Source organism: Choristoneura fumiferana, chromosome 3, assembly GCF_025370935.1.
Source record: "Choristoneura fumiferana chromosome 3, NRCan_CFum_1, whole genome shotgun sequence".
Taxonomy (NCBI): domain Eukaryota; kingdom Metazoa; phylum Arthropoda; class Insecta; order Lepidoptera; family Tortricidae; genus Choristoneura; species Choristoneura fumiferana.
Genome location: NC_133474.1, coordinates 3,152,237 through 3,176,048, shown reverse-complemented (window position 1 = coordinate 3,176,048; position 23,812 = coordinate 3,152,237). Strand labels below are relative to the sequence as shown.

Genomic DNA, 23,812 nt, shown 5'->3' with positions numbered 1-23,812 from the left:
GAAATATAATTGCGAATACTATTAATAAGTACAACTGTAATGAGATAGACTTCCTTGTCGTTTTGTAGAAATCTTGTTTGGGCTTTCAAGAAATATTTCAAATTACGAGTATCAAATTGGACAATCATAAAAGGAATCTATTTATATACTACACGAGTATATAGTGTCTGGAGTTGGAATATTTATTGACTATATTAATAGTAAGTAGTAATTTTCCATCTACCGTGATCCAACATGAACAGGTTCGGTATTATTCTCTGTTCAATTGGAAAACATTCACTTTTGCACATATTGCTGTTGTTTTTTATACAAGTTGAATGATTGATTTACCTTGTTATTTTTGTAATTCATTGGATTTTAACTCATTATCTTTTTATGACGTATGTGTTTCTTAACATCGTTTGACGCGCACGGTAACCTGTGGCTGTGGCTTGTTGTGATTCGGTCACTATTAGGTACAATATATCACATAAATAAATAAATAGACATGTTGGAGATATTTGTTCTTCGTCTGCTTAAAACGCCGAACAGGTATTTTATCCAGTTTTAGGGCAAAATTAGCGTTATGATTGGTTTTTTGGAGTGCTGAGGACCTGGGTTCGATTCCCAGCGCTGGTCTCGTCTTTTTCTGGTTTTTCTGTGCATCCATGTCTCAGTTTGAATTTTCGATATCGTTATAACTAAGGCGCGATTTAAACAAACAGTGAATGCAGTACCTATTAGCCTCTATAAAGAACAAATTAATATTAACAATAACTGCCGAATGTACTACATCAAGTAGAAATGAATGAAGAACTTTAAATAACTATGTTGAAATAATTACCGAAATAGCAACTGGTAACACTATATAACTTAGGAAGCTGTTTACATTTAGGTTATGTATTTCTCTGTCTCGAATACTATCAATCAGGTTTTTGGCAAAACGCGTCTTTGGCATAATGACTATTTCTCTAAAAGTTGTCCATTTAAAAAAAATCGGTTGTCCATTTATTTAAAAAAAAATCCTGACGCTATTTCACTACAAAAAATGAGTGATATTGTTTTTAAATCTATACAAAACCTTGTGGTAAAAGTGATAAAAAGTCAGATTATCTTTGTTGTTGGATCCAATAGAAAGTTTTGATGTAGTTACGAAATTACGATTTTTTCCTCACAAGATTTCGTGACGTTTTCCTGACGTCAAGAAATTTTGGATTTTTTATGTAGTTTATGTTTTATGATCTCGTGCTTAGGGTTAATAATTTCTTAACAAAACTGATTTCTTGTCAATTTCAAGACGGGACAACTTTTTGAGAAATACTCTACTTAATACGTTTTAGGTTTAGGAAAATATAGAACAAACACTAAACACGCGCGCGGGGCAGACTTGATAACAAAAGAGCGACACATGGATCGCTCTCTTCTAAACTGCAAGAAATTACCAAGCTACCTTTAGAGAGCGTATTCTATAAATCAGATAAAAGATAACAAGATCTCTGCCACGTGTCTGGGGCTTCTCGCGTCGCGTTGCCCGCCAGGTGCTCCGTATCCGTACTAGACTGATGTACGCTTTCCTTCCACCAACGTTTGATAGGTTCCTGCACAGCAATAAGATGGCTAGGAATATTACGCGAGCCATAAACACGAGGCGCCTATTTGACTATAAAGCTTGGTGTTAATTTTCTAGGCTCGGTCTGTAACGAAGCTTAAGTTAATTAATAATCAGTTTTTATTAGAAACTAGCCTTTACCTGTGGCTTCGCTCGCATAAACCATTAGACCTAGCAATTGAATTGAAATTTCTACTCGTTCGATATTTCTTGCATCGTCTATAATAAGGTATCTTTGGCATTTCAAGCTGTTTTACGGACTGCCCAAAATCTCCACATTGTACATACGTAATTATAATATATTCTTTTGAAAATTCGACTATCTGTATCGTCTTTACTGTTTGGATGGTTCCCTAAAAAAAGATGTCCCCAATACCAGGCGAGTTTATCATTCAAATAACAATTTACACAAATTTATTTAAAAACACTGTTTTGTTTTGCTAAACTGCAAAAATGTTTTGCCTATGTGTTGCCTTGCTGTATATCAGTGAGGTCATATGAATAAGATAAAGAAAGTCATAAAGACGTTTTTGTGCTTTATGAAGTAACTCTAACTTACAATAATGCACATTGTGATAATAACGATATTCCACTTTTCATTGTTCCTTTTTGCTTTTAAAGCTTATCGTTATCTCGTCTACTCCTCAAAATGCAGCATTATAAATATTAGGTATACCTACCACAAGTACCATTCTGATGGCCATGGTGAAAATTCACGCGTGTGATCTCAATCTCCATTTCTATCTGCTAAACAGGTGGTGGTAGAAAAATATGGTCTGCACGCACACACTTGCCATTCAATGGTGTATGTGAAGCACAGTGTGAAGTTTCCAAATCCCCAATGGGCAAGCGTGTGAACTACGAACCCAAGTCCTCTCATTATACAGCAGTCTATAGACCGGAGATGAAGAAGATGGTAATGAGAAAAGAATCATCTTGCGATTGGGAGCACGTTGCACGTTGTGTGCGTTGGACTCTGAAATATAATGGGTGGGTTTAACCACGGAAGCCTAGAAGTGCAAGTCACATCACACTGCGAGGCTATAAAGCGAACGAGTTTGAAGCGGTCAGTCGAGCGCAGCAATGTATGCAACTTGCAGATTTTTCTTCCAAGTCTGAACTGGGCTTAATGCTATAACCGCTACTCGAACGGTGTTTTAATAGCGTCCATGTAGCTTTTGTGGCATCTGTATTCATCTATGCTATTCGGGTTACTGTCTAAGTTATTTCATGGTAATACGTAAACTATTTGAATTTATTGAAGCCGCTGTGAGACATGAGGTTTTGCTTTAAGTCACAATTATCGGGATAGAATTTTGCCATTCTACACATATCAAAAAAGTCTTGGAACACTCATTATCCCTGGACAAATTTTTGATGTCGTAACTCAGTAGTAATATGCCTATATTGAAGTATTCAAAACTGTCTAGGGAATACGAGTATTTTGAATTATCCTTTCTTCCGCATATTAATAAACAAGATTACAATATTGTATGCGTATTATATATTACTTTAGTGGGTCTTTGTATTTGACCGTTCATGTGTGATGTACTTTAGTCTAAACACTTCGTACATGGAATGTAGAATGCATTCCATAATATTTCAGTCTTACACTTGTGTAAGCGATAATTAATCACGATAGTATAATTAATAGTCCGTGAACTTTCTCGTAAATTTGATAGTCTATTACCTATTGATTTTGATAGTCACACGTTATTATAAATTACGCGAAAATCACTGGTTCGTTTTTTTTTGTAAAATACAGTATTTTTTGTTGTAGCAACGTTTACGTAAAATAATGTGCAAGAGTTTAATTACCTACTTATACTTTTTTTAACTTTATGTAGTTAGCACAGTCAAACCAAGGTTACAGTGTTTACATGTACAATCGCCCTTATATACACATTCAACTAATATTATAAATGAGAAAGTTTGTGACGATGTTTGTTATTCAATCATGTAATAACGTCTGAAATGAGTTAGATGAAATTTAGTACCTACCTATGAAGATAGTTTAAGTCCCAAGAAAAGACATAAAATAGTTCTCGTCCCGAAAAATTGCGTAGGTAGTTCTTGCAGGTATTACATGTCAAATAATGTACATCACGATCGATTGAGAAGATTAAGCATAGAGCAGCGTTACGAATAAAAAAAATCATATTATCATATCATATTATTTTAGTTAGGATGGTATGAAAACACGAAATTTTACAAGGATATTACAAAGAAACACTATATGGTTATGTTACCCGTGCTATCCATGTGTGCAATCATTATGATGTACGGTTTGCCCCGTTAGCTAACGCCTCGAGACCGCTCCAACCAATTTAAGGAGACAGTTCTGATACGGAATTTATACTATGCTTAAAAGGCTGGGTTCCGTACCCTTAGATTTCACAAAAGTAAGTAAGTTTTTGTTACTTTAATTTTTATAAAAATTGTTTTTTACTGTACCTCCCATAGACGTAAAGTGGGGGTGATTTTTTTTCTCATCCAACCTTGCAGTGTGAGGTATCGTTGGATAGGTATTTTAAAATCATTAGGTGGTTGCTAAAACGATTTTTTGATTCAGTGATTTGTTTGCAAAATATTCAACTTTAAAGTGCAAATTTTCATTAAAATCGAGCACCCCCCCCCCCTTTAAAATCTAAAAGGGTGGGTGGGAAAATTTTGAAAAAAAAAACAGAATTGTAGTAAGTATATCAAACTTTCAAGGAAAACTATAACGGCTTAGTTTGCTTGAGAATTATTAGTAGTTTAAAAGGTATAAAATATACCTAAACTTGGAAGATTCCGTATAAAATACGAAATCCTTAGAAAAATATTACTTATTTTTTTCGTAATGGCTACGGAACCCTATTTTGTTCGTGTCCGACACGCTCTTGGCCGCTTTTTGTTGACTGTACTTGTAATGTCATCCTATCTTCATTTCCGTAACAAACTTCAAGGAAATTGGATCCTTGGATATGGAACTTGCAAGATTTGAATACAACTTACTTGCATACTAGTGGCGTGCTCTCAAAAAAAAATCAAAAAAAAACAAAAATCTTTATTCAGGTAAACATGAAATAATATTTCTAAACAGGGCCGGAATTTCCTAGTAAGTGAATATACACCTGTGTCAGGAAATCCCGCTCTTCCACAATAGCAATAAGGTATTCAATAAATATTACCCGAAGTAGACGTAAATAACATGCATTAATTAGTTACATTTAATTTACAGATTTATATGATATTTTTCTTTAATTATTTATATTTAATCTATATTCTATATTATACTTATTCTATATTCCTAAAACTAAGTATACGATTCCTACCGGGTTGGATAAATTTTGACCATTCGCATCTTTCAATCTTTACAGATTTTTGTTCGCTCCGGGTTGTCTACCGAATAATTTCTCACAACGCCACTGTTAAATAAAACCATAAACAAAAGATTGTAAAAAGATTTACGATCATGTAGTGAAGAAGAATAGAGGAAACTTATTAGAGTGCGTAAAAAGACAAGACAATAACGTACAATTAATGATTATTTTCATATTTCCCCGCCTTTAGCAGGTCAAACAAAAGGCAAAGTGAAACATGGCAATTTACTTATAATTGCAAAGCTTTATGTCGCAGAGAGAGAGAGTGTCCACTAGTTAAATACCTATAAGCTTTACTGTCTCGCTGTAATTGAAAATGCAAGTGCTTACTTCCATAAATTCATTGTAAGTATTGCAATTTCGACCAACTTCTTACTTTCCTCGCTATTTCAGTAATATTTATCTACTAAATAAATTCTAAGTGAAGTATAAGTAAGCTTCATTTAGATCGCGAGAAAGGCGATGGAAAAAAAAAAAATAAAAACAAAACACTATTAAAATAATGCTTGTATGTTATTTAGGGAACTCTGAAACTGTATCCATATTGTACGTGACTCGTCGTGCTCACTGACTGGGATAAAACGACCGTAGTACCCCAGCCTAGTAAGCCTGCGAGATCGGGGTCATGCGGTCGATGGGGCTCGTCTAGGTCTCAAATGCTCCAATTCCCGAACTAAGCCGAAAAGCTCCGAAAATAAACGATCCTGTTCATACGTCAATATCGCTAAAGGGACCTACCTAACCTACTGCATCATCTGGTTGGAGTTGGCAAAGATTGTAGGTATGTAGATGATGTAATTGTTTTCGCGTATGATATAAAAGAAAATTTATATCATACCCAATTTTGTGCCTCGGTTCGGTTTGTCTGTTTTTCAACTCAAATTGCATTTCGCATTGACGAATGAAGAGATAAGGAAATTGATTGCACCATATTGAACGCATCTTTAATCTGAAGCACTATAGATATTATTATCTCGTATTAATGACGCATGCACTGACTCTATGGCAGTTAATGAGTTTAACTGATAAACGAACATCCCATGAGGTCTGATATCATAGTTAAAAATCGTTCAAATTTTACCGCCTTTTGGTAATGATTATAATATAAATATGTGGCCTTATGTACATTAGCGTAAGCAGTTCTTAATACGCAAACTCGTTAAATGTGAATTTTCTAAAAACAAGTACATTGAAAACTACTTTATTACGTTTACTGTTAACCATTACCTCAATAACTTTTGATCGATTGGGTCTAAACACGCAAGTTTAACTACAAAATGTTTCTTTAGCACTTTGTTGTCTATCTTAAAACTCTAACATGTTATCCTATTTGCCTGCATCTACTACATGTCTAATCTTTCAAAGACTTCGATTATATGCAATCTTATGTTCAACTTTACTTGTCTTTACACAGAAAATGCTAATATTGTCAAACGTCCAGTAATATACGAATACGTACATTGCAAAAGTCAAAATCTCTTCTCACTTATCAGTCGCAGAATATTCATTAAATTGTCATTGATTTCCTTCGTTTGGAATTATTCACTCTAATGTGTTACTTTACTACTAAGGTATTAAGAACTTTCCTGGTCTTACATGATTCAAGTTGTATATATGCAGGCTTTTACATAAATGTGTATGTACTCCAAAAAAAGTTACGTAAGTTTAACCGTATGTTATATTTGAAACAATCACATGCTACGTAAATGTTGGAATATTCTTTTTTTGTACCAGAACTGATTCGTCCTGTCCTGACAGACTTGCTATCAGCAAGTCGAATTCATTGGCTACAGATGATGTATTTTGTTTCAATACACCACGATGCATAACATAATATATATACAACTTCACGTTCATTACCATTTTGCTTATTCTAAATTTGCTTTTCGATTACTTTTTTTTTTCAAGTTTTAAGTTGATACTCCACACCAGTTTAAGTTAACTATAGTTGATGTGAAAAATTTGGTCGAGTGATATCACTTGGTTTTAGTATTGGAGAGGACAGGAGTTTTTTTTTTGTATTACAACGTAAAGTAATGGTCAAATATCCTTTTCTCTTTGTCACAATGTAAAATTGTTACATTTTTAGTACAGATGCCACAATTTTAATTACTTAATTCTCGTTGTCAAGTTTCACTAATACAATAAGGGGTCACGTTATGTGAACTCTTTCACGTCATCCATTGTTTTAGCTTAATGAAGCCTTTTCAACATTGTCGTTGTAGTCTATAGTTGGTGCGTGACGAAAGAATATTATTTTTTATCATCATTTAAGTTACACGAGGGTGTTGTTGTTGCTTTTTCTGGAAAGTTTTTCGATCTGATCTCTTGAGAAATTTCAGTTGATTAGTAACATCTTTTCTTTTTAAAATTATAGTTAAAAACAGCTAATAATTTAAGGTGATATGAAGCAGCATGCGCTTTATGTTCTGATCTGAACGCTGGCCAAACAGTCTGCCTTGTCTCTATCTTAACAGGTCTATTATACTCTTGTTTAGAATTAATATCACGGTTTGAACGCAAAGTAACTCTTTGAAACAGACATGTTGGAATTTCTTTTTCTTGTTTATTATCAGCTCAAAACTTTTCAAAAGCTTCTGTTGCTATACGCAAAAATAACTCGTTTTCTCTCAATTCTATAATACTATCTCCGAGTTCTCCGACGTTATACGCCCACGAACGACGCGTTCATGTCATAAGGTATAAACTAGACTGAGATTTACATTTCGCACCTTCATGTCAAGTGAGTAGAGATTTATGAAAATTACTTGATATATTTATTGTGATATTGTTGTTTTGGAAATTTTCTTCTCCAAGCGTTGCTAAGGTACTTTGAGTGAGGCAAAAAAAACATACTATTACACAGTTTTTGCTGTTATTTCACAAATACTTAGTTTCATCTGATAAGGATGATGATGATTATCTATCTGATAATTGATTATGACGCAAGCGGATCATATGTTTAATTTTGAAAAATTGAGAGACTTCTGAAATTCGAAAAGTGACTGTGACAACGTGTTTTGATCGTTTGCTAACGTCACATTGGGGCATACCTTCCTCTTGAATGGTCTCATTAACAAGATATGTTTGATCAACAAACTCAAGAACATCTGTTATACGCTAACGACGTCATTATAGTTTTTATTTCTAGATGTTTCCTGAAAAATTAAGAGTCTAAACGTGACCCGAAAGTTAATTTATTGCTTTTGATCTTCGTTGACCTTTTCACGTTAATAACTATGTCCTTGCATTTTTCCTTCATATTTGTATTGCAGGATAATCGTATGTTGTAGGTAACGTCTGATTGTATTGCGATGAAGGTGTTTAGATGTGATTTTGTATGGTAAATTGATTTAAAGATTAATTTATTCAAATTAAACACATAGGCTTCTTAAAATAATAATAATTCGAGCTGGTCAAAAAGAACTTAACTACCTAAGTAAATAAAGTGATTTTTGTTTTGATATACCTACTCTAATAAAGGCAAGAAATAGAAAGAAAGCATCACTTTTCATGTTAAACACTTGCCATATTCAGCAACAAAACTAGGTAGGGAAACTTTTAGTTTTTATTCGTTTTCTACTTTTCACTGTCTCACTCTACAAGCCACTTAAAGATTTCTATTTCACATAAGTAAAACATAAAACAATTGTCGCTATTCCTCACACCAACGATAAAAATTTGAACTTGTATTGCTTTTTCTTTTATTATCGCGGCAGGAACTATAAATACACATATTTAATTTTATAACCCGCAAAGTACTGTTATGACGTGTCTATTATGTAAATATCTGCATCGATATTACATCAGGCGTGTTTAAAATATCCATATGGTGCCGACGAGGGTATTGATCCGAGAGTCAGTCGTTACACTGGATTAGTATTGACATGAACAAAGGCTGCCTTTAATACAAACTCCTACCTAATTAATTTTGAAAAATATGTTTTCTTCAATATTCTCAATGACAACATCAAGGGCTGCTTTAAAAATGATTCATGTAATAAGTTCAAGGCTGCCAAAAACAGAAGAAACGGTAAACCATCAATAAAAGAACCTATGTGTCAACTTCCTACACTACGGATTTCTCGCGCCCAACCTGTTTGCTTGCACCTAGAGAAAAAAAAATAAAAGCCATTGCAATGTGAACTGGTGCTGGCTTAGAATAAAGTTCAGACTGTGATAGTTGAGAATTGGCGTTCGGAAAACAATTTCGCTCTCGACTGCCAGCAGTACTAGCATTGCATTAGTAATTCAGTATGGCGCGTGACCGCGGACGCGAGAGACGTTCGTACGCTTTATAAAAACAAAAGCCGGTCGCGTCCGTGAATTTTAAAATTTCGAATGTCAATCGAAAACTTTGAAATTGAACCTTTCAGTTTTTAACGGTTTGTTTTGTGATGGTAGGAGCGTGTTTCTAAGAGTGTGTGTGTTCAGATGCGTGAGATGTGGCTGCATTTTGCAGTAAAACCTGAGTGGCCTTAGTACTTCAGGCATGAAATATGTCCCGTTTCAGAAATAGGTCGATTGGAACGAAATTGCTGTCTGTATTTCACGAGTTGGAAGGTTAACTTAAATGACTATGGAGCTTGAATCTTTATTATGCACTGAACGTTATGATCTCTTTGGCATAAATTTTAGTATTCATAATATACTATATTCCAGATGTGTTAGAAGATGAAAACTTCTGGAATTTAAACATATCATAGGTACTTATTATCATTTTTGCCCGGTTAATTGATTTGAAATTAAAACGTGCGTGTCTTATCGTATATTACTTAATCTTTGTTTAAACAGAGAAATAACATTCTGAACCACATAACGTACAGGGTGTTTAGAAATTATTGGATAACACGTGAATTAGATATACAGGGTGTCCCAGAAGTACCACGTCACAGTGACACCAGAGGTAGGCCAGCTCAAGAGGAACCTAACCACCCTAACATGACCCCAGTAAAAGTTGCACGGTTTTCGAGTTATTACCGAAATAAAGATTTTTGGGGATACTCCCCTTTGTCTTGACATTTTTAGTACCAGCATCGACTTGGCAAGCTTTTAATAACAGTTTTTTATGTGTATCGAATCGTGAATAGTTACTTCAGAAGTGCAGTGTGTTATTTTGTCAGTAACTACCGTAAAATGCTGAAAAAAACTTTATTAATCTTGATTTAAGTTGTCTCAAAAATAAGAATTTCAACTTTAACCATCTGCCATGAAAAAAAATTACTAGAAACGAAACAAACAAATAATGCCAATAAATTAGACATGTTATGCAGATTCAGAAATGGTATGACACATGTATCTTACTGAAATAACATTAGGCATTCTTATCACTTTGCTGATGCCGCAAGCCGTCACTGTTAAGTAAAAACATGTTACATTACCTACTAATTTATTGAATCAGGCGTTACTTTGCCGAGGTTCATATCAATGAACTGAAACAATCACCTACTTTGCTCACCCGCGACCTTATGATAGCTACGTTTATACTAGAAATGTGTGTTCATTCAGTTCCTCCTCCTCCACACTGCAAAAATACAGGGTAGTTCGAAGGACTCGCGCTGCTAGCAGACTTGACACCCCACACTTCAGTCTACTCGTGACCACGGCCACTGTAATGTTGCCGAAACGTCGAGGTAAATATTACTCGTGTGTGTAAGCGTGATAAGTCCCGTCGGTGGTATTATGAATATGAATGAAAATCACGAAAGTTTAAAACGTTAGATAATATTATTTGGTTAACGCTATAATCTGACCATCTTTAAGGTCAAAGTGAACAGACACCTTCTTGACAAACGTGTATCATCTTAAGCCTCATCGTCGCCTTTCATCAAGGGAGATTGAGGCCAAACGTAAGCCTATTAAAAATATTCTAAAACCCGATTTATTTCAATGGAATATTGTGGACTGAAGAATCGGCTTGCAAAAGGGATGGATATTTCAATTTACACAACGTCCATAGCTGGCAGACAGAAAACCAACACAGACACATGAAGAACGAGAAGATCGGTCCCAATACCAATTCAAAATTAATTTGTGGACTGGAATTCTTAATGGACAAATTGTGGGACCGGTCGAGTTGCCTCCTATTCTTAATGGTAGAAACTATTTACAGTTTTTGCAAAACGACCTGCCTGGTTTACCTATTAGAAGATGTACCGTTGGCACTGACACGAACCATGTGGTACCAACAAGATGGTTTCTTGGCACATTACGCTCGGCTAGTCCGTGAGCACCTCAGCGAAACATTCCCTGAGAGATGGATTGGTCGATTGGGATCAATTTTATGGCCACCGCGTTCCCCGGATCTAAACCCACAAAATTTTTTTTATTGGGGATGTTTAAAAGACAAAGTTTACGCGAAACCAATACGCTCTGAAGAAGGATTGCGGCAACGAGTATTCGACGCGGCCCGTACCATATCGGAAGTCAGTTTACGAAAATTGAGCCGAAATTTTATTAAACGATGTTTTTTGTGCATCAGAGTCCATGGGGGAAAGTTTTAACATTCCAATAAATGAATGAAAGATAAACCTGTTTTTAACCACCCACGCAAAAAGAAGGGTGTTATAAGTTTGACCGCTATGTCTGTCTGTCTGTCTGTGGTACCGTAGCTCTTAAACGCGTAAACCGATTTGAATGCGTTTTTTATTATTTGAAAGCAGGTTTTCTAGCGATGGTTTTAAGACATATTCTATCAAAATCGTTTCAGCCACTTTTGAAATATTGAACTTTGAAGTGACAAAGATGGGGATTTTCCAACTTTTTTTTGGTTAGGTTATATCCGGTTCTTTAGGATCCGGTCCTAGCCTTGAAAAGGGAGACAAATATTAATATTTAACCTTCGTGCATTTGGCAAAATAATTGTATCAGATAATAGATGAGCTATCGCTATACACAGCATTTTTGTACCACTTAGCAGGGACTGCTTTCGGAGTTCAAGTTTTAAGTTGGTTCGATAGGGCTTCGCTAAAGTGATAAGAATGTCTAATGTTTTTGGAGTGAGATACATGTGTCATACCATTTCTGAATCTGCATAACATGTCTAATTTATTGGCGTTATTTGTTTGTTTCGTTTCTAGTAAATTTTTTTCATGGCAGATGGTTAAAGTTGAAATTTTTATTTTTAAGACAACTTAAATCAAGATTAATTAAGTTTTTTTTCAGCATTTTACGGTAGTTACTGACAAAATAACACACTGCACTTCTGAAGTAACTATTCACGATTCGATACACATAAAAAACTGTTATTAAGAGCTTTCCAAGTCGATGCTGGTACTAAAAATGTCAAGAGAAAGGGGAGTATCCCCAAAAATCTTTATTTCGGTAATAACTCGAAAACCGTGCAACTTTTATTGGGGTCATGTTAGGTTGGTTAGGTTCCTCTTGAGCTGGCCTACCTCTGGTGTCACTGTGACGTGGTACTTCTGGGACACCCTGTATAGTTCTGTAATAGCAGAAAGAGAGATACTTGACCCATTTAATTATAGTAAAATAATTTTCATAGGCCCAATACCTACCAATGTTTTGATACCTATTTTATTTTTGTTAATTTTAATTCATCAGTCCATTAATCCATTAGTTCAAATAAGGGTTACCTTAAGTCACTAAGTTTCTGTCACTGGATTTTTTTTCCAAATTTTCTTTTATTACAATACTAGCGGACCCGGCAGACGTTGTCCTGCTCGAAAAAACACTACATTAAAATTATGATAACATACCAACAACAGCACCGTCTAGCGGGTCCAATTTATTTAAATAGGTTCTTTAATTTGAGGGGAGAGTTTACCGTATCGACGGGATGAACATTAAATGTTTGACAGTTACGAAACCCATGCACATTTTTCTTTTATTTTTTTGTCAATTTTCCTATGTTTTGAATAATATCCTATTCCTGCCTGACGAAGACAAATCCAAAAACACAAAAATCATAAAAATTGGTCCAGCCGTTCTTGAGTTATAAATGGTGTAACTAACACGAGTTTGTTTTATATATATAACATGATACTTTCGCCGCGATCCTATTTTTCTTCAAGTAACTCTACCAAATTTATTTCTTTCAGATTTATTTTAGAATAGATTTTAAGTTACAGTCGTTATCCGCATTTACTTGGTATTAAAAATTTACAATTCATAATGCACGTTCATATGTTATCAATTAAATTACCTTATCACTGGGCACACATTATTCTTAAACGTTCTCTTCAGCTTTAGCAAAATGCATTACCGTGACTATTTAGGTACAGTTGACATTTGACGCCAAATGAAAATTGAAAAAATAAGTAAGATATGATTATATAGGATTATAAAAGAGCTTCACCAAGGCTTTTAATGCTGTTTTTTATTACCTGAGTATTAACTCTTTGCTACTCGTATCGCGCCACGTTTAACAAGTCTATATACTTATGTAATAAAAAGTAGCGTTAATTTCTAAGCAAGTATACTATTAAATTACCTGTTTAATTAGTTACCCGTTAAAGTATTAACTTTACTTATGCTGACTTTAAAGTAAAGGCAGTTTCTAGGGTAGAAATGACAATTTGGGTCACCTCTAAATTATTTGTATTTTGTATTGAAAAGCCGCAAACACTAGAATTGTAGTTAATCGGAGTAAAATGTAAGTGCTGCTACATTTTTATCGCCATATCCAATTCGCCGATGTAATTTGCAAGTAAATCGAGCTGAAAAACCGTAACAATAAAATACTTCATGCATAATAAATGTAAGTTAGGTACTAATTATACCCCAGCTGGCTTTTAAATCCACGCTAAAACTAAGGTAGAGCAGCTCATGTTATACCAGAATAGGTGAATTTGACATTGATTATTTTTTTATAGTTCGAGTGTAGGTAATTGTTTATCTATAGATTTTTTCTATGTACTTACATGTTTTCTGCGTCGCTTCCTATTTATGGTATTCAATAAAGGGTTAAAAGAGTTATTGTATTGTATTGTTTTATATGAAATAGCTAATATCTCGAAAGCTATGAAATGATCTGCTCTACAGATATCTTAGTTCCGCGGTTGGTTTTAGGGACACTCTGTACATATCTGAAATAGTTTCATAGTGGATCTGTGTGTAACCTTTAAAGCTGCGCTCCAATACTAAATTTTGTTTTATAAACATATATATCCGTGTCAAAAGCGTTTATATGAAACACGCATAATGCTACAGTTCCAAATTGTTATTTAAAAATGTAAATGTAAACTATGGGTCATTGTTATGAGTTTTTTGTATCGGTATCAGCCCATATTTCCCATTATTCTAATGGAAAATGAATACGTCGATCAACCAAATTATATGAGAATTAGCGAAACTTACATCATGGTCTTCATTCACGTTGTATGAAGGACACCAGTGCTACATTTCACCTCTAATCTATATGTTATTTCGGAGGTCCAACTATCTACATGCCAAATTTACTAATTACGAATTTTCGCATTTATAATATTAGTAGGTTTATCTGACAGCTATGAAAAAAAAGTTTTTTTTTTTTTAATTTAAAATAGGCTTCTGCTTGCTGAAGCTTGCTGATTCACCTTAAACTTAAATACGTTTAGATTGTGATATTCATGAAACAGATGCGGACAAGGAATTCCATAACTGTCGGGATAATAAGGATGAACACGAGCAAAACAACATTGTAAGAATTCTAGGAACACTAATAAGATAACGATGAAGACCCCCTTCTGGCCGATCTGTGAGAGAAACGGACCTGTGGAATAAGAGTGTTCCGATACATTACGATGTTTACTATAAACTCATTAATTTATCAATTACTACGTCGAGAACTTACCAGTATTTAGTTCATGTCATGATATTATCGTAGTGTCGGACTCTCCAATGTCAACTATTTAAAGGTTTGCAGTTATTTTTATATTCCGCTAATGGGTGTGGTATTAATAATAAATTTAATTGACTCCGCGATAAATATACCTAGTCATGTAGCTTTTTAATTCGATGAGCAGTTAAGTTTTCACGAATGATGCAGTGAAAATTGTTTTTTAATGTCGTACACATAAATATTTATTTTCGTTCTGGAAAAGCGGTGTTTTTATTGAGTAAGCCAAAAATGACAAAAGAAGAACATGACAATGATGTCCCTTAAGATCGCCTGCCTCGACACAGAAGACAAGTTGTCAACGAAGCTTGTCTAGAGGTAATTTGACTCATGAAATTTCTAACTTTCTCCCTTGACAGGACAAAACTGGGAGTAATACAGGAATTATTTAATTATATAAAATTGGACTTTACCTATCAAATTAGGCTAATTCAGAGGCAACTAGATAGGTATTATATGTCTCAAGTTAAAATAGCATTGGCATGGCATAGCAGTGCATGTGAACAGTCCGCGAAAATACCTTTTGTTTTAATTAAACCTTTATCTTTGTTATCGTATATTAAATGAGTAACAAATTTTAACCTAAACTAATTGCGCAAACATCAAAAATCAAAATAACTACGCTCACAATTTCGATGTCTTCTTTCAATCAAATGTTTTAAATTTAAATGTACGGTTTGTGGAAGCTTGAGTTGTTTGGACAAAACAATGTTAAGACTTTCCTTATCTTGGTACGTGTCAAATACAAATAGATAATGAAAATTCTACATATGGAGCCGATTTCTTCCGAAGAATTTGTGCAAATGCATGTGTTTTTTCCGTGTCAGTCATTGGGAGAACCTGATAGGTGAAGGCAAGACAAAAACGATGCAATGTAAGCAGATGAATTTATTATATGTATAGTGGAAGTGCTCAGCATTTCTCACGGTCCAGTTATTATTTCACTAGTTCAATCGTTAAGCTTATTTGAAGGTTGTTTTCAAGGCTGTTTATCGCTTGTTTAACGTCCTGGATGAAAATAGTTTGTCATTTTTGTAAATTTGTCTGAAGGTATTTTAACACTTTGTTTTCGATTCATAACTGACTTTCATTTTCAATAGATTTTCAATAATAAATAATTATTTAGGTATCTGTTGCTAGTAACTTTGGATACATCTCACCCCACGACTTTTGCATTTTCTATTGATAAAAATAAACTAATCAGAGATAGCGTAGCGTGAGACGCAAACACAAACGGTTTTACTTCTTTATCATATTAGTATGAAACTCAGAATTAGTACCTATCGCGCTAGGTACCATTAAATTATTTTTATCTCCTTTACGGATGATTTCATCTTTATTTGCTTTTTTAATTATCTGCGTTTCGAAAAGTTATTTCTCTTTTTTATTTAATTACTTCTTTTTACAGGTGAATACTAGTTCTGATTATATTTACCTACTAACTGAAAAGTACCGTTAAATGCGATCCAAGATGATCTGCTATAATTGAATGTAAACAACGTAAAACCAACATGTGTGCATCATGTAGGTCAATGTTTGTGTTTGTTCTCAAAAGTAGAGCATTAGGATTTCTTTGCTAGCTTCCTTTTCTACTATGTTTTACCCCAAATATATGTTTGACATTTTTGTGTTTGAAATTTCTTTTGTTTGTCTGAATGTCCGCTTTCATCACAATACCAATGATGATCTCAATTTGATTTGGTTGTCGACATATTTAGGTTATGGGTCTATGCATTTTTTATTTCGAATCAGTATTTGCTTCAACTAAAATAACTTTTTATTTTACCTTGAATGTTATCGTACTTTTGCAACTTTTTTCTACTTAAGTATTTTCGTTACGCACCTGATTTTTGATAAAGAGTAAGTTATGCTTCACTTTATACACTGAGTCTTATAATAATTTCTTCAGAATATGTTAGCAGATGATTGAGAATATTGGACTGAACACCCTTGTAAATGTTTTTTTTTTCGGGATCATTTCAAGTGTGGTTGACCAATGCTTTCGACAATCTAATCTAACCATTATGCTGAAATATTCCGGTTTAATTGTGAGACAATTCGTATTATTTTTAAGTATTGGAGATGATGTCAGGGCAGGAAACTCTGCAAGCGACATCCCTTCGCGTCGTATAATTAGACAACCGTCGTGTCCGTCCATCAACATTAAGATGTGTTTTCTTTTACTATTTGATTCTTGTCTTTGTCTCATATAAATCGTTTTAAATTTAGCTCCTTTTACGTCGCTCTTCTCCATACTTTTCTTACTGTGTATGACAAGAGAGAAAAAGCGTGCAAACCTGATCACCTGATATACATATTAAGGAAAATGAGTTTTGCTCACGTACGACCAAAGTAGCATTGTCATGAATATCGATAGTTCACAGTATGCTCTTTTTTCATTCTTCTCCATTATCAGATTTCTTAATTTCATATTTTTTTTTATTAACATTGCATGAACACAATTGATCGTTCAGCTTAAGCAACAGCATCATTAGAATGCTCATTGAATACTGTTATACAACTGGCATGTAACACTGTAATTTGAACTTTTTAATAGATTAGGGGCAAGATAATCTTTCTTTTCAGTGATTGGATTTCCGACAACTAGCAACCATTATTTTTTATTATGCCAATCAATGCTATCGTTTTTAGTGCCTGAAGTCTTATCTAATTTAAAATGCCTCGAGGTGTCAATAGGGTAATAAATGTATACACTTATTAGATTGTTTGAGTTACGAGAGTTGATTTAATATCTATCATATAAGTACTTAATAAAAAGCTCTGATTAAACTTCGCTTTTGTCTCGGTATATGACATCCATACTAATATTATAAATGCGAAAGTAACTCTGTCTGTCTGTCTGTCTGTCTGTCTGTCTGTCTGTTACGCTTTCACGCCAAAACCGCTGAACCGATTTAGATGAAATTTGGTACAGAGATAGAATAGACCTTGGGAAAGAACATAGGCTATCTTTTATCGCGAAAAAGAGGCTTTAAGGGGTTGAAATAGGGGATGAAAGTTTATATGGTGGAAGTTCGTCGCTGTCGCAGATAAAACCATGAAACTTGGCATTTAGGAACTTAATAAAAAATAAGTCTGTATTTGTAAGAGCTTTTTTGAAATTCGACCTATGAGGGGATAAAATAGGGGATGAAAGTTCATATGGAAGGTCGTCATTATCGAAGATAAATCGATGAGTCTTTATTAAACTTGCCATTTCGGCACGTGATTAAGAGATAAATAGACATTTGTTCGCGCGTTTTTTTAAATTCTTCCTGTGTGGGGGTGAAATAGGGGATGAAAGTTTATATATAAAGATCGTCATTGTCGAAGATAAATCGATGGTTCTTTGTGAAACTTGGCATTTGGGCACGTGATAAGAGATAAATAGATATTTGTTCGCGCGTCTTTTAAAATTCTTCCTGTGTGAGGGTGAAATAGGGGATGAAAGTTTATATGAAGGTCGTCATTGTCGAATATAAATCGATTGTACTTTATGAAACTTTGCATTTGGGCACTTATAAAAAATAAAATAGATATTTGTTCAAGCGTTTTTGAAAATTTTACCTGCGAGGGGATAAAATAGGGGAAGAAAATTTATATGGAACGTCGTCATTATCACAGATAAATCGATGAATCTTTGTGTTTAGGTATTCGATAAGGACAAAAAAAACTGGTTAAATTCGACTCAGACTCGCGCATCAAGGGTTCCGTACGTAGGTATTTATGAATGAATATCCAGTGTTAGGAAAAAAAATTGCTAATAGAGCTACCTTTATACAAAATTCCATGTTTCTAGGACAGCGGGAAGTACCCTAAACCTTTTTCTGTTAAGGCGATTTGTATGGAAACACCTTTTTAATGACTGTAGGTTTTGATTGCGTTAAGTTCGATTTTTTCACAGCTTCCGGGACTATTGACCTGAGTTTAGGGTTTTAATTTCAACTCGATACATACTCCGCGCGTTTACGGGATAAAGGGTCTAAGGGTTCCATTTTTTTCCTTTTGAGGTACGGAACCCTAAAAAACATTTGTTCCGGCTCTTTTCACATTTCGAAATTTTTCATACTTGAAAATATGGGGATGAAAGTTCTTAAGGAATTCCAAACAAATTTACTATAAGTATACTTATCGGAAAAATGTGTAGCTATGCTTAGTAAGAATGACGTCTTAATTATAATCCTACCCTCCTAACTTACAATAAAGGACGTAAGATGTCAAGAGTTCACTATGAAGAATTAGTCCTTTTGTGTTGGCAGGGTAGAATACACGTCGTATTGCTAAAATATTGCTACCCGCAAAATATTTATGTTTTAGAAAGAATGGAAGAACAAAAAAAATAGTTTAGATATAAAGCAATGTATTAAAATAGCTTATTTTCAGTAAACCGTAGAGGTTTCTATGTGCTATTATTGGCAGAATAGGTACCCTAAATAAATTAAACACTTTCCAAAGTTACTATTCCATGCGGACGAAGTCGCGGGCAAAAGCTAGTAATATTATATAATGTTTTTCAGAAATGTTTTTCTTTTTTGGTTTATTTGTTTAACAACGTAAACTGCTGTTGTTGATCACGAGGATGCCCTCCGCGACGTATCCGTTGACGGCAAACACTTCTTCGAGTACAAACTAGGTAGGCATGTTTTACTCGGATGATCTAATATCTAATATGACTTGCGAATCCAAACTTTGCGCTAAGTACGGTCGCCAATGTACATATCAGCTGTCCTGAAGTTTTAAAAGTATAGTGACCTACTTGAAAATAAAAAAGTCAACTGAGCGGTTTCGAAATAGGTCGTATCACAAATCTTGACGACAAGCGCCAGACACGGAAAGCAAAACCCAAACCGTTATTTCTAGCTTTACATAGACTTTACCTGCAATACATGTATAAAGTTACATAGCTACATACAATATTCCCGTTACGCAAAACAATAACCGCGGGAGTCTTAATAAATTCCTAGTATTTCTCTTAATTGATTACAAGCATCCTGCAGTTGCACAAGTAGACAATGGCTAATAAACAGGGTAAAATGGTGGACTGTCTACCGCGTTCATTACAGCCGCCCACGACCCGTCCGGTGGGTGGTATGTGGGTTTGATCTAATACTAGTTACCGTTCCAATTTCTTGTGGCCCTGCAGACAAAGTTTAGGTTTAGATAGGTGACTAGCCTGAAGAAGTGGTCTGAGAGAACTACTTAACATGACCAAGAAGAAAAATTGGTCAAGTGCGAGTCGGACTCGTACATGAAGGGTTCCGTAAACAGTTCAGTAACAGTTTTTCTAAAAATTCTTCTAATATAAGTTTTTTTTGCTGACTGTACCTACTTTATGCCCCTGGTTACCAAAGTACTCGTCAAGACGACAAACGAGTCCAAACTCGATGCGGTCGTGTCGTTTATCACAGTGTTCCTAATGTTCCTATAGTCACCCGCTAGCTTTATCATCAGATCAACTCCCTGTTATAATAATATTGCATTGTCATCGGATTTATACATGCGATTAAAATTTCAGCTCAATCGGTTGAAGATATCTACTTCAAATTTGAGTTGAAAGATTCCATCCGAGCAAACATAGTTACATTACCTACACTGCAAATAATTATAATGCTTGTAATAAGTTTTTGTTAAAAAAATAATTTTTAATACAAGCTTTTCTTGCCGAATGTACATTTTGTTCACTGTACTTGCATTGTCGTCTAAACTACATATCTGTACCAATTTTCAAGTCTGTACTATTAACTATTGAGGAAGTCCAGCCACTACCATACCAGATTATTGTATTGTCACCAAATTTACATAAGTATGCCAAATTTCAAGTTGATCGGACCACTGGAAGTGGGTCAAATTTAGCTTCCAAGATTTGACCCAAACAAACAATAAATAAATAAATAAATAAACAGACAGGGCAAGCTAAAGAAAAGCTTCGAAAAATATCGCCGTAAGCACTTGTGCAAGTATTTCGATTAAAAACCAATTTAAATTCTCGTCTTTGGTTCTGGCTGTTTGCTTCTGAATCCATTGCCCTAAAAGCGCCGCGCCGATTAAAAAAAAATAGCTGTCAGCGGCAGTCAGCGCGGTTCATTCGCGGGAAATTCAGCGGACTTCGTATGTTGTGTTATAAACTGTATTATAAACCTTGTAAAATGTGTTAAATACGTAGTATGATTTTTTTTTTGTAAAAAACAATAGGTGACACACAGTGATTAGTACGGTGTGGATTTGGCTAGCGCTTTATCAAAGCTGGCTTCATTCAGGTTTGTGGTTTATAAATTGCTTAATAATTTTGCACAAAAACGAATAAACTACACAATCAGACAGTCACTATATTATATTATCGAAGCTTTTATAAAACGTCATTAAAATCGCAAACTTAAAGGTAAAAATATTCAATCGACATAGCTACCCGTTGATAGGCGACTCTGTCACCTTAGCAACGGCTATTAACGCCTAGCAACCAAAAAAAGCTGAAAAAAACACGTTTCTTGTATGACGACCTCCTTTAATTTGTAACTTTATTTTATTTTTAGTATTTGTTGTTATAGCGGCCACAGTAATACATAATCTGTGAAAATTTCAAGTGTCTAACTTTTACGGCTTCAGAAATAGAGCCCTATGACAGACGGACAGACAGACAGACAGACACGGACAGACAGCGGAGTCTCAGTAATAGGGTCCCGTTGGCACACTCTGGGTACGGAAGTACTAAAAAGGACGCATTGAATGAGAAGTGAAAAAAAAACTTCTACTGTCGTAACGTATTACTTGAACAACTAATTTGAATAATGAATAGCTCAAGATCAGCTTAAGCAGTGCAATCAGCTTAAGTACCTAGAATTTTATTTAGCTTTGAATATTAAGCCTTGATATCCTTTACGCTAAGAGACGAGACTGATTTGAATAAAATTAGATAAGTAAATAGCTGGATCTCTTGAATAGCACATAAGCAATTTTTTTACTCCGATATTCCCACGGGATCAGGAATTGCACACGTAAAATATCATAACCGCGAAGTCTAGAATAACGTTTTTGTGCAACGTAAATGAAGCTCATGTTGTTATTTTTGTGAATTTCCAAATTTAGTTAATTTCAAGTTAACTGACAAATTTAATGGTTCCTGCCAGCGAAACCGCGGGTAAAATATATAATAATTTTAAGACAGTGTTGCTAAAGAGATGTGATGTGCGAAACTGTACTAAGACTTGTCTCACATGGACGTGCAAATTAACAGCGTTAGTACAGTCGCCATCAGATATATGGTAGCGGCCAAGGTACTCAAATATTTCGGAGCAGCATTAAATTTCAATATATTAGTTACGATAGATAAGGTCTATAATATCGGACCATATAATTCGCCATAAATTTGGGAGCAGCGACTTTTCAATTAATTCGTGACATACAATAAGATAAATATATCGTAACAAACAGATCGTCAATGGTATCGAAGCAGTCAGGGTGGTCATAAAGATCGGAACATTTATGGAAAAATATACTGTAAATCTGTGTCATAGTACCTACACATTTGAATTCGTTACTATCTACTTGAGTTCTATTGACTTAAGTTGTCAATGTCAAGGATGATTTTGACGACTATTTATGGGTGAGAAGTGAGTTTCTTAGACACAAGATAATTTCAAGCAGCATTCTCGAAAACTGTATCAATTGATAGTATTCATATTAATATAAAAACTTAATATAAATAAATAATGATTTAGCAGAAAATACTTTTATTTTAAGAATCAAACACAAACACTATTTACTTATACCATTAAAATAACTTTTAATACGTGTTTCACTACCCGTAAACTAAATAAAACTACTTTTCTAGCCTGTAAAAACGTTAGTACTTCGTGTAACTTCCCTCGGCGTTTAATACAGCTTGCAATCGTCTTCGCATTGAGCCGACCAGATTTTCACACACGTTTCGCCCTCTAAAAGACTCCCAAACGTTGAGAGCGTGGCGTCTAAAGCATCTTTGGTGCGACACTGGTTTCCGTCCACTCTTGCACCATTTTACCCCATAGATTTTCTATGGGGTGAGATCGGGGCTCTTTGCAGGCATTTTTATGCGAGTCAGCTCATCTCTGTGATCATTAATCCATCCCTGAACCAAGCGAGCATTATGCACCGAGCTGTTGTTTTGATGATGTTAATATGCATCGTTTGTTCATTGGGGTAAAATACTTGGCAGTAGGCAAAAACGACTCCTCAAGTATTTCTTTGTAATCCACCGCATTCATACGACCTGTAATTTCTACCAGCTCCACTGGGCCATCTTTAACACATCAGCCCCAAATCCAATTGTATACGCCCACTCTGGCGATTAGGCACTACATTTTGCTCCAGATAACGCGTATTGTCTGGTCTCCATAAACTCATTCTGCCATTATCTGCTGAACAGAACACCTTTTCGTCCATAAAAAATTACTTTATTAAAATTTTGATTCAAATACCTAGCTGCAAATTGCAACCTATCCTCTTTGTGTCTATCAGTTAGTGCCGGTTTCCTTGCTGGCACTCTATTTTGTAAACCACCTCTTTTAGACGCCGTCGTATGGTACTGCTTGATACTTGGTATTGATTTTGCAAACTGGGTGGTATTTATGAATCTTTCTTCACGAGCTTGATTTATAATATTCATGTCCTGACGCCGTGTCGTAGAACGCGGACGTCCAAAAGATACGTGATTCGACAAGCTCCTTCTTGCTGCCATCTTTCCAGCCATCGATACACGGTGTTTCTCTGAAATAAAATTTTAATTTATTAATCATTATCGTAATAACCTTTGCATTTAAATCATGTAAGTATGTAGTGTAGTAAACAATACTTACTGAAACTCCGACTTCATTAGCTACGTCTGTTATAGGCAGACCATCATTCCGCAATTGTATAATTTTCTTTTTTATTTCAGTATCTACGCGTATAGGGTATCATGGTCTTGGAAAAATTGTTTAAGATTAATAACAAAATTTTTGCAGTCTACTTTCGATAAAATAGTACGAGGATAACAATTGAAGGAAA

The 23,812-nt window shown here is 34.7% G+C and overlaps 1 protein-coding gene across 2 annotated transcripts in view; it reads left to right on the top strand.

Moving 5' to 3' along the window:
• The window catches only part of LOC141426378 (SUN domain-containing ossification factor), a 91,013-nt gene that overhangs the window by 38,793 nt on the left and 28,408 nt on the right, over positions 1–23,812 (top strand). Inside the window, exon 1 of one of the 2 annotated variants that reach the window (XM_074085240.1) lies at positions 9,220–9,338. The exons of the other annotated variant lie outside the window; for it this stretch is intronic. The gene's annotated coding sequence lies outside the window, so the exon portion shown is untranslated. Of the gene's footprint in view, positions 1–9,219; positions 9,339–23,812 lie in introns of those variants that run through there. 2 annotated transcript variants of the gene reach the window in all.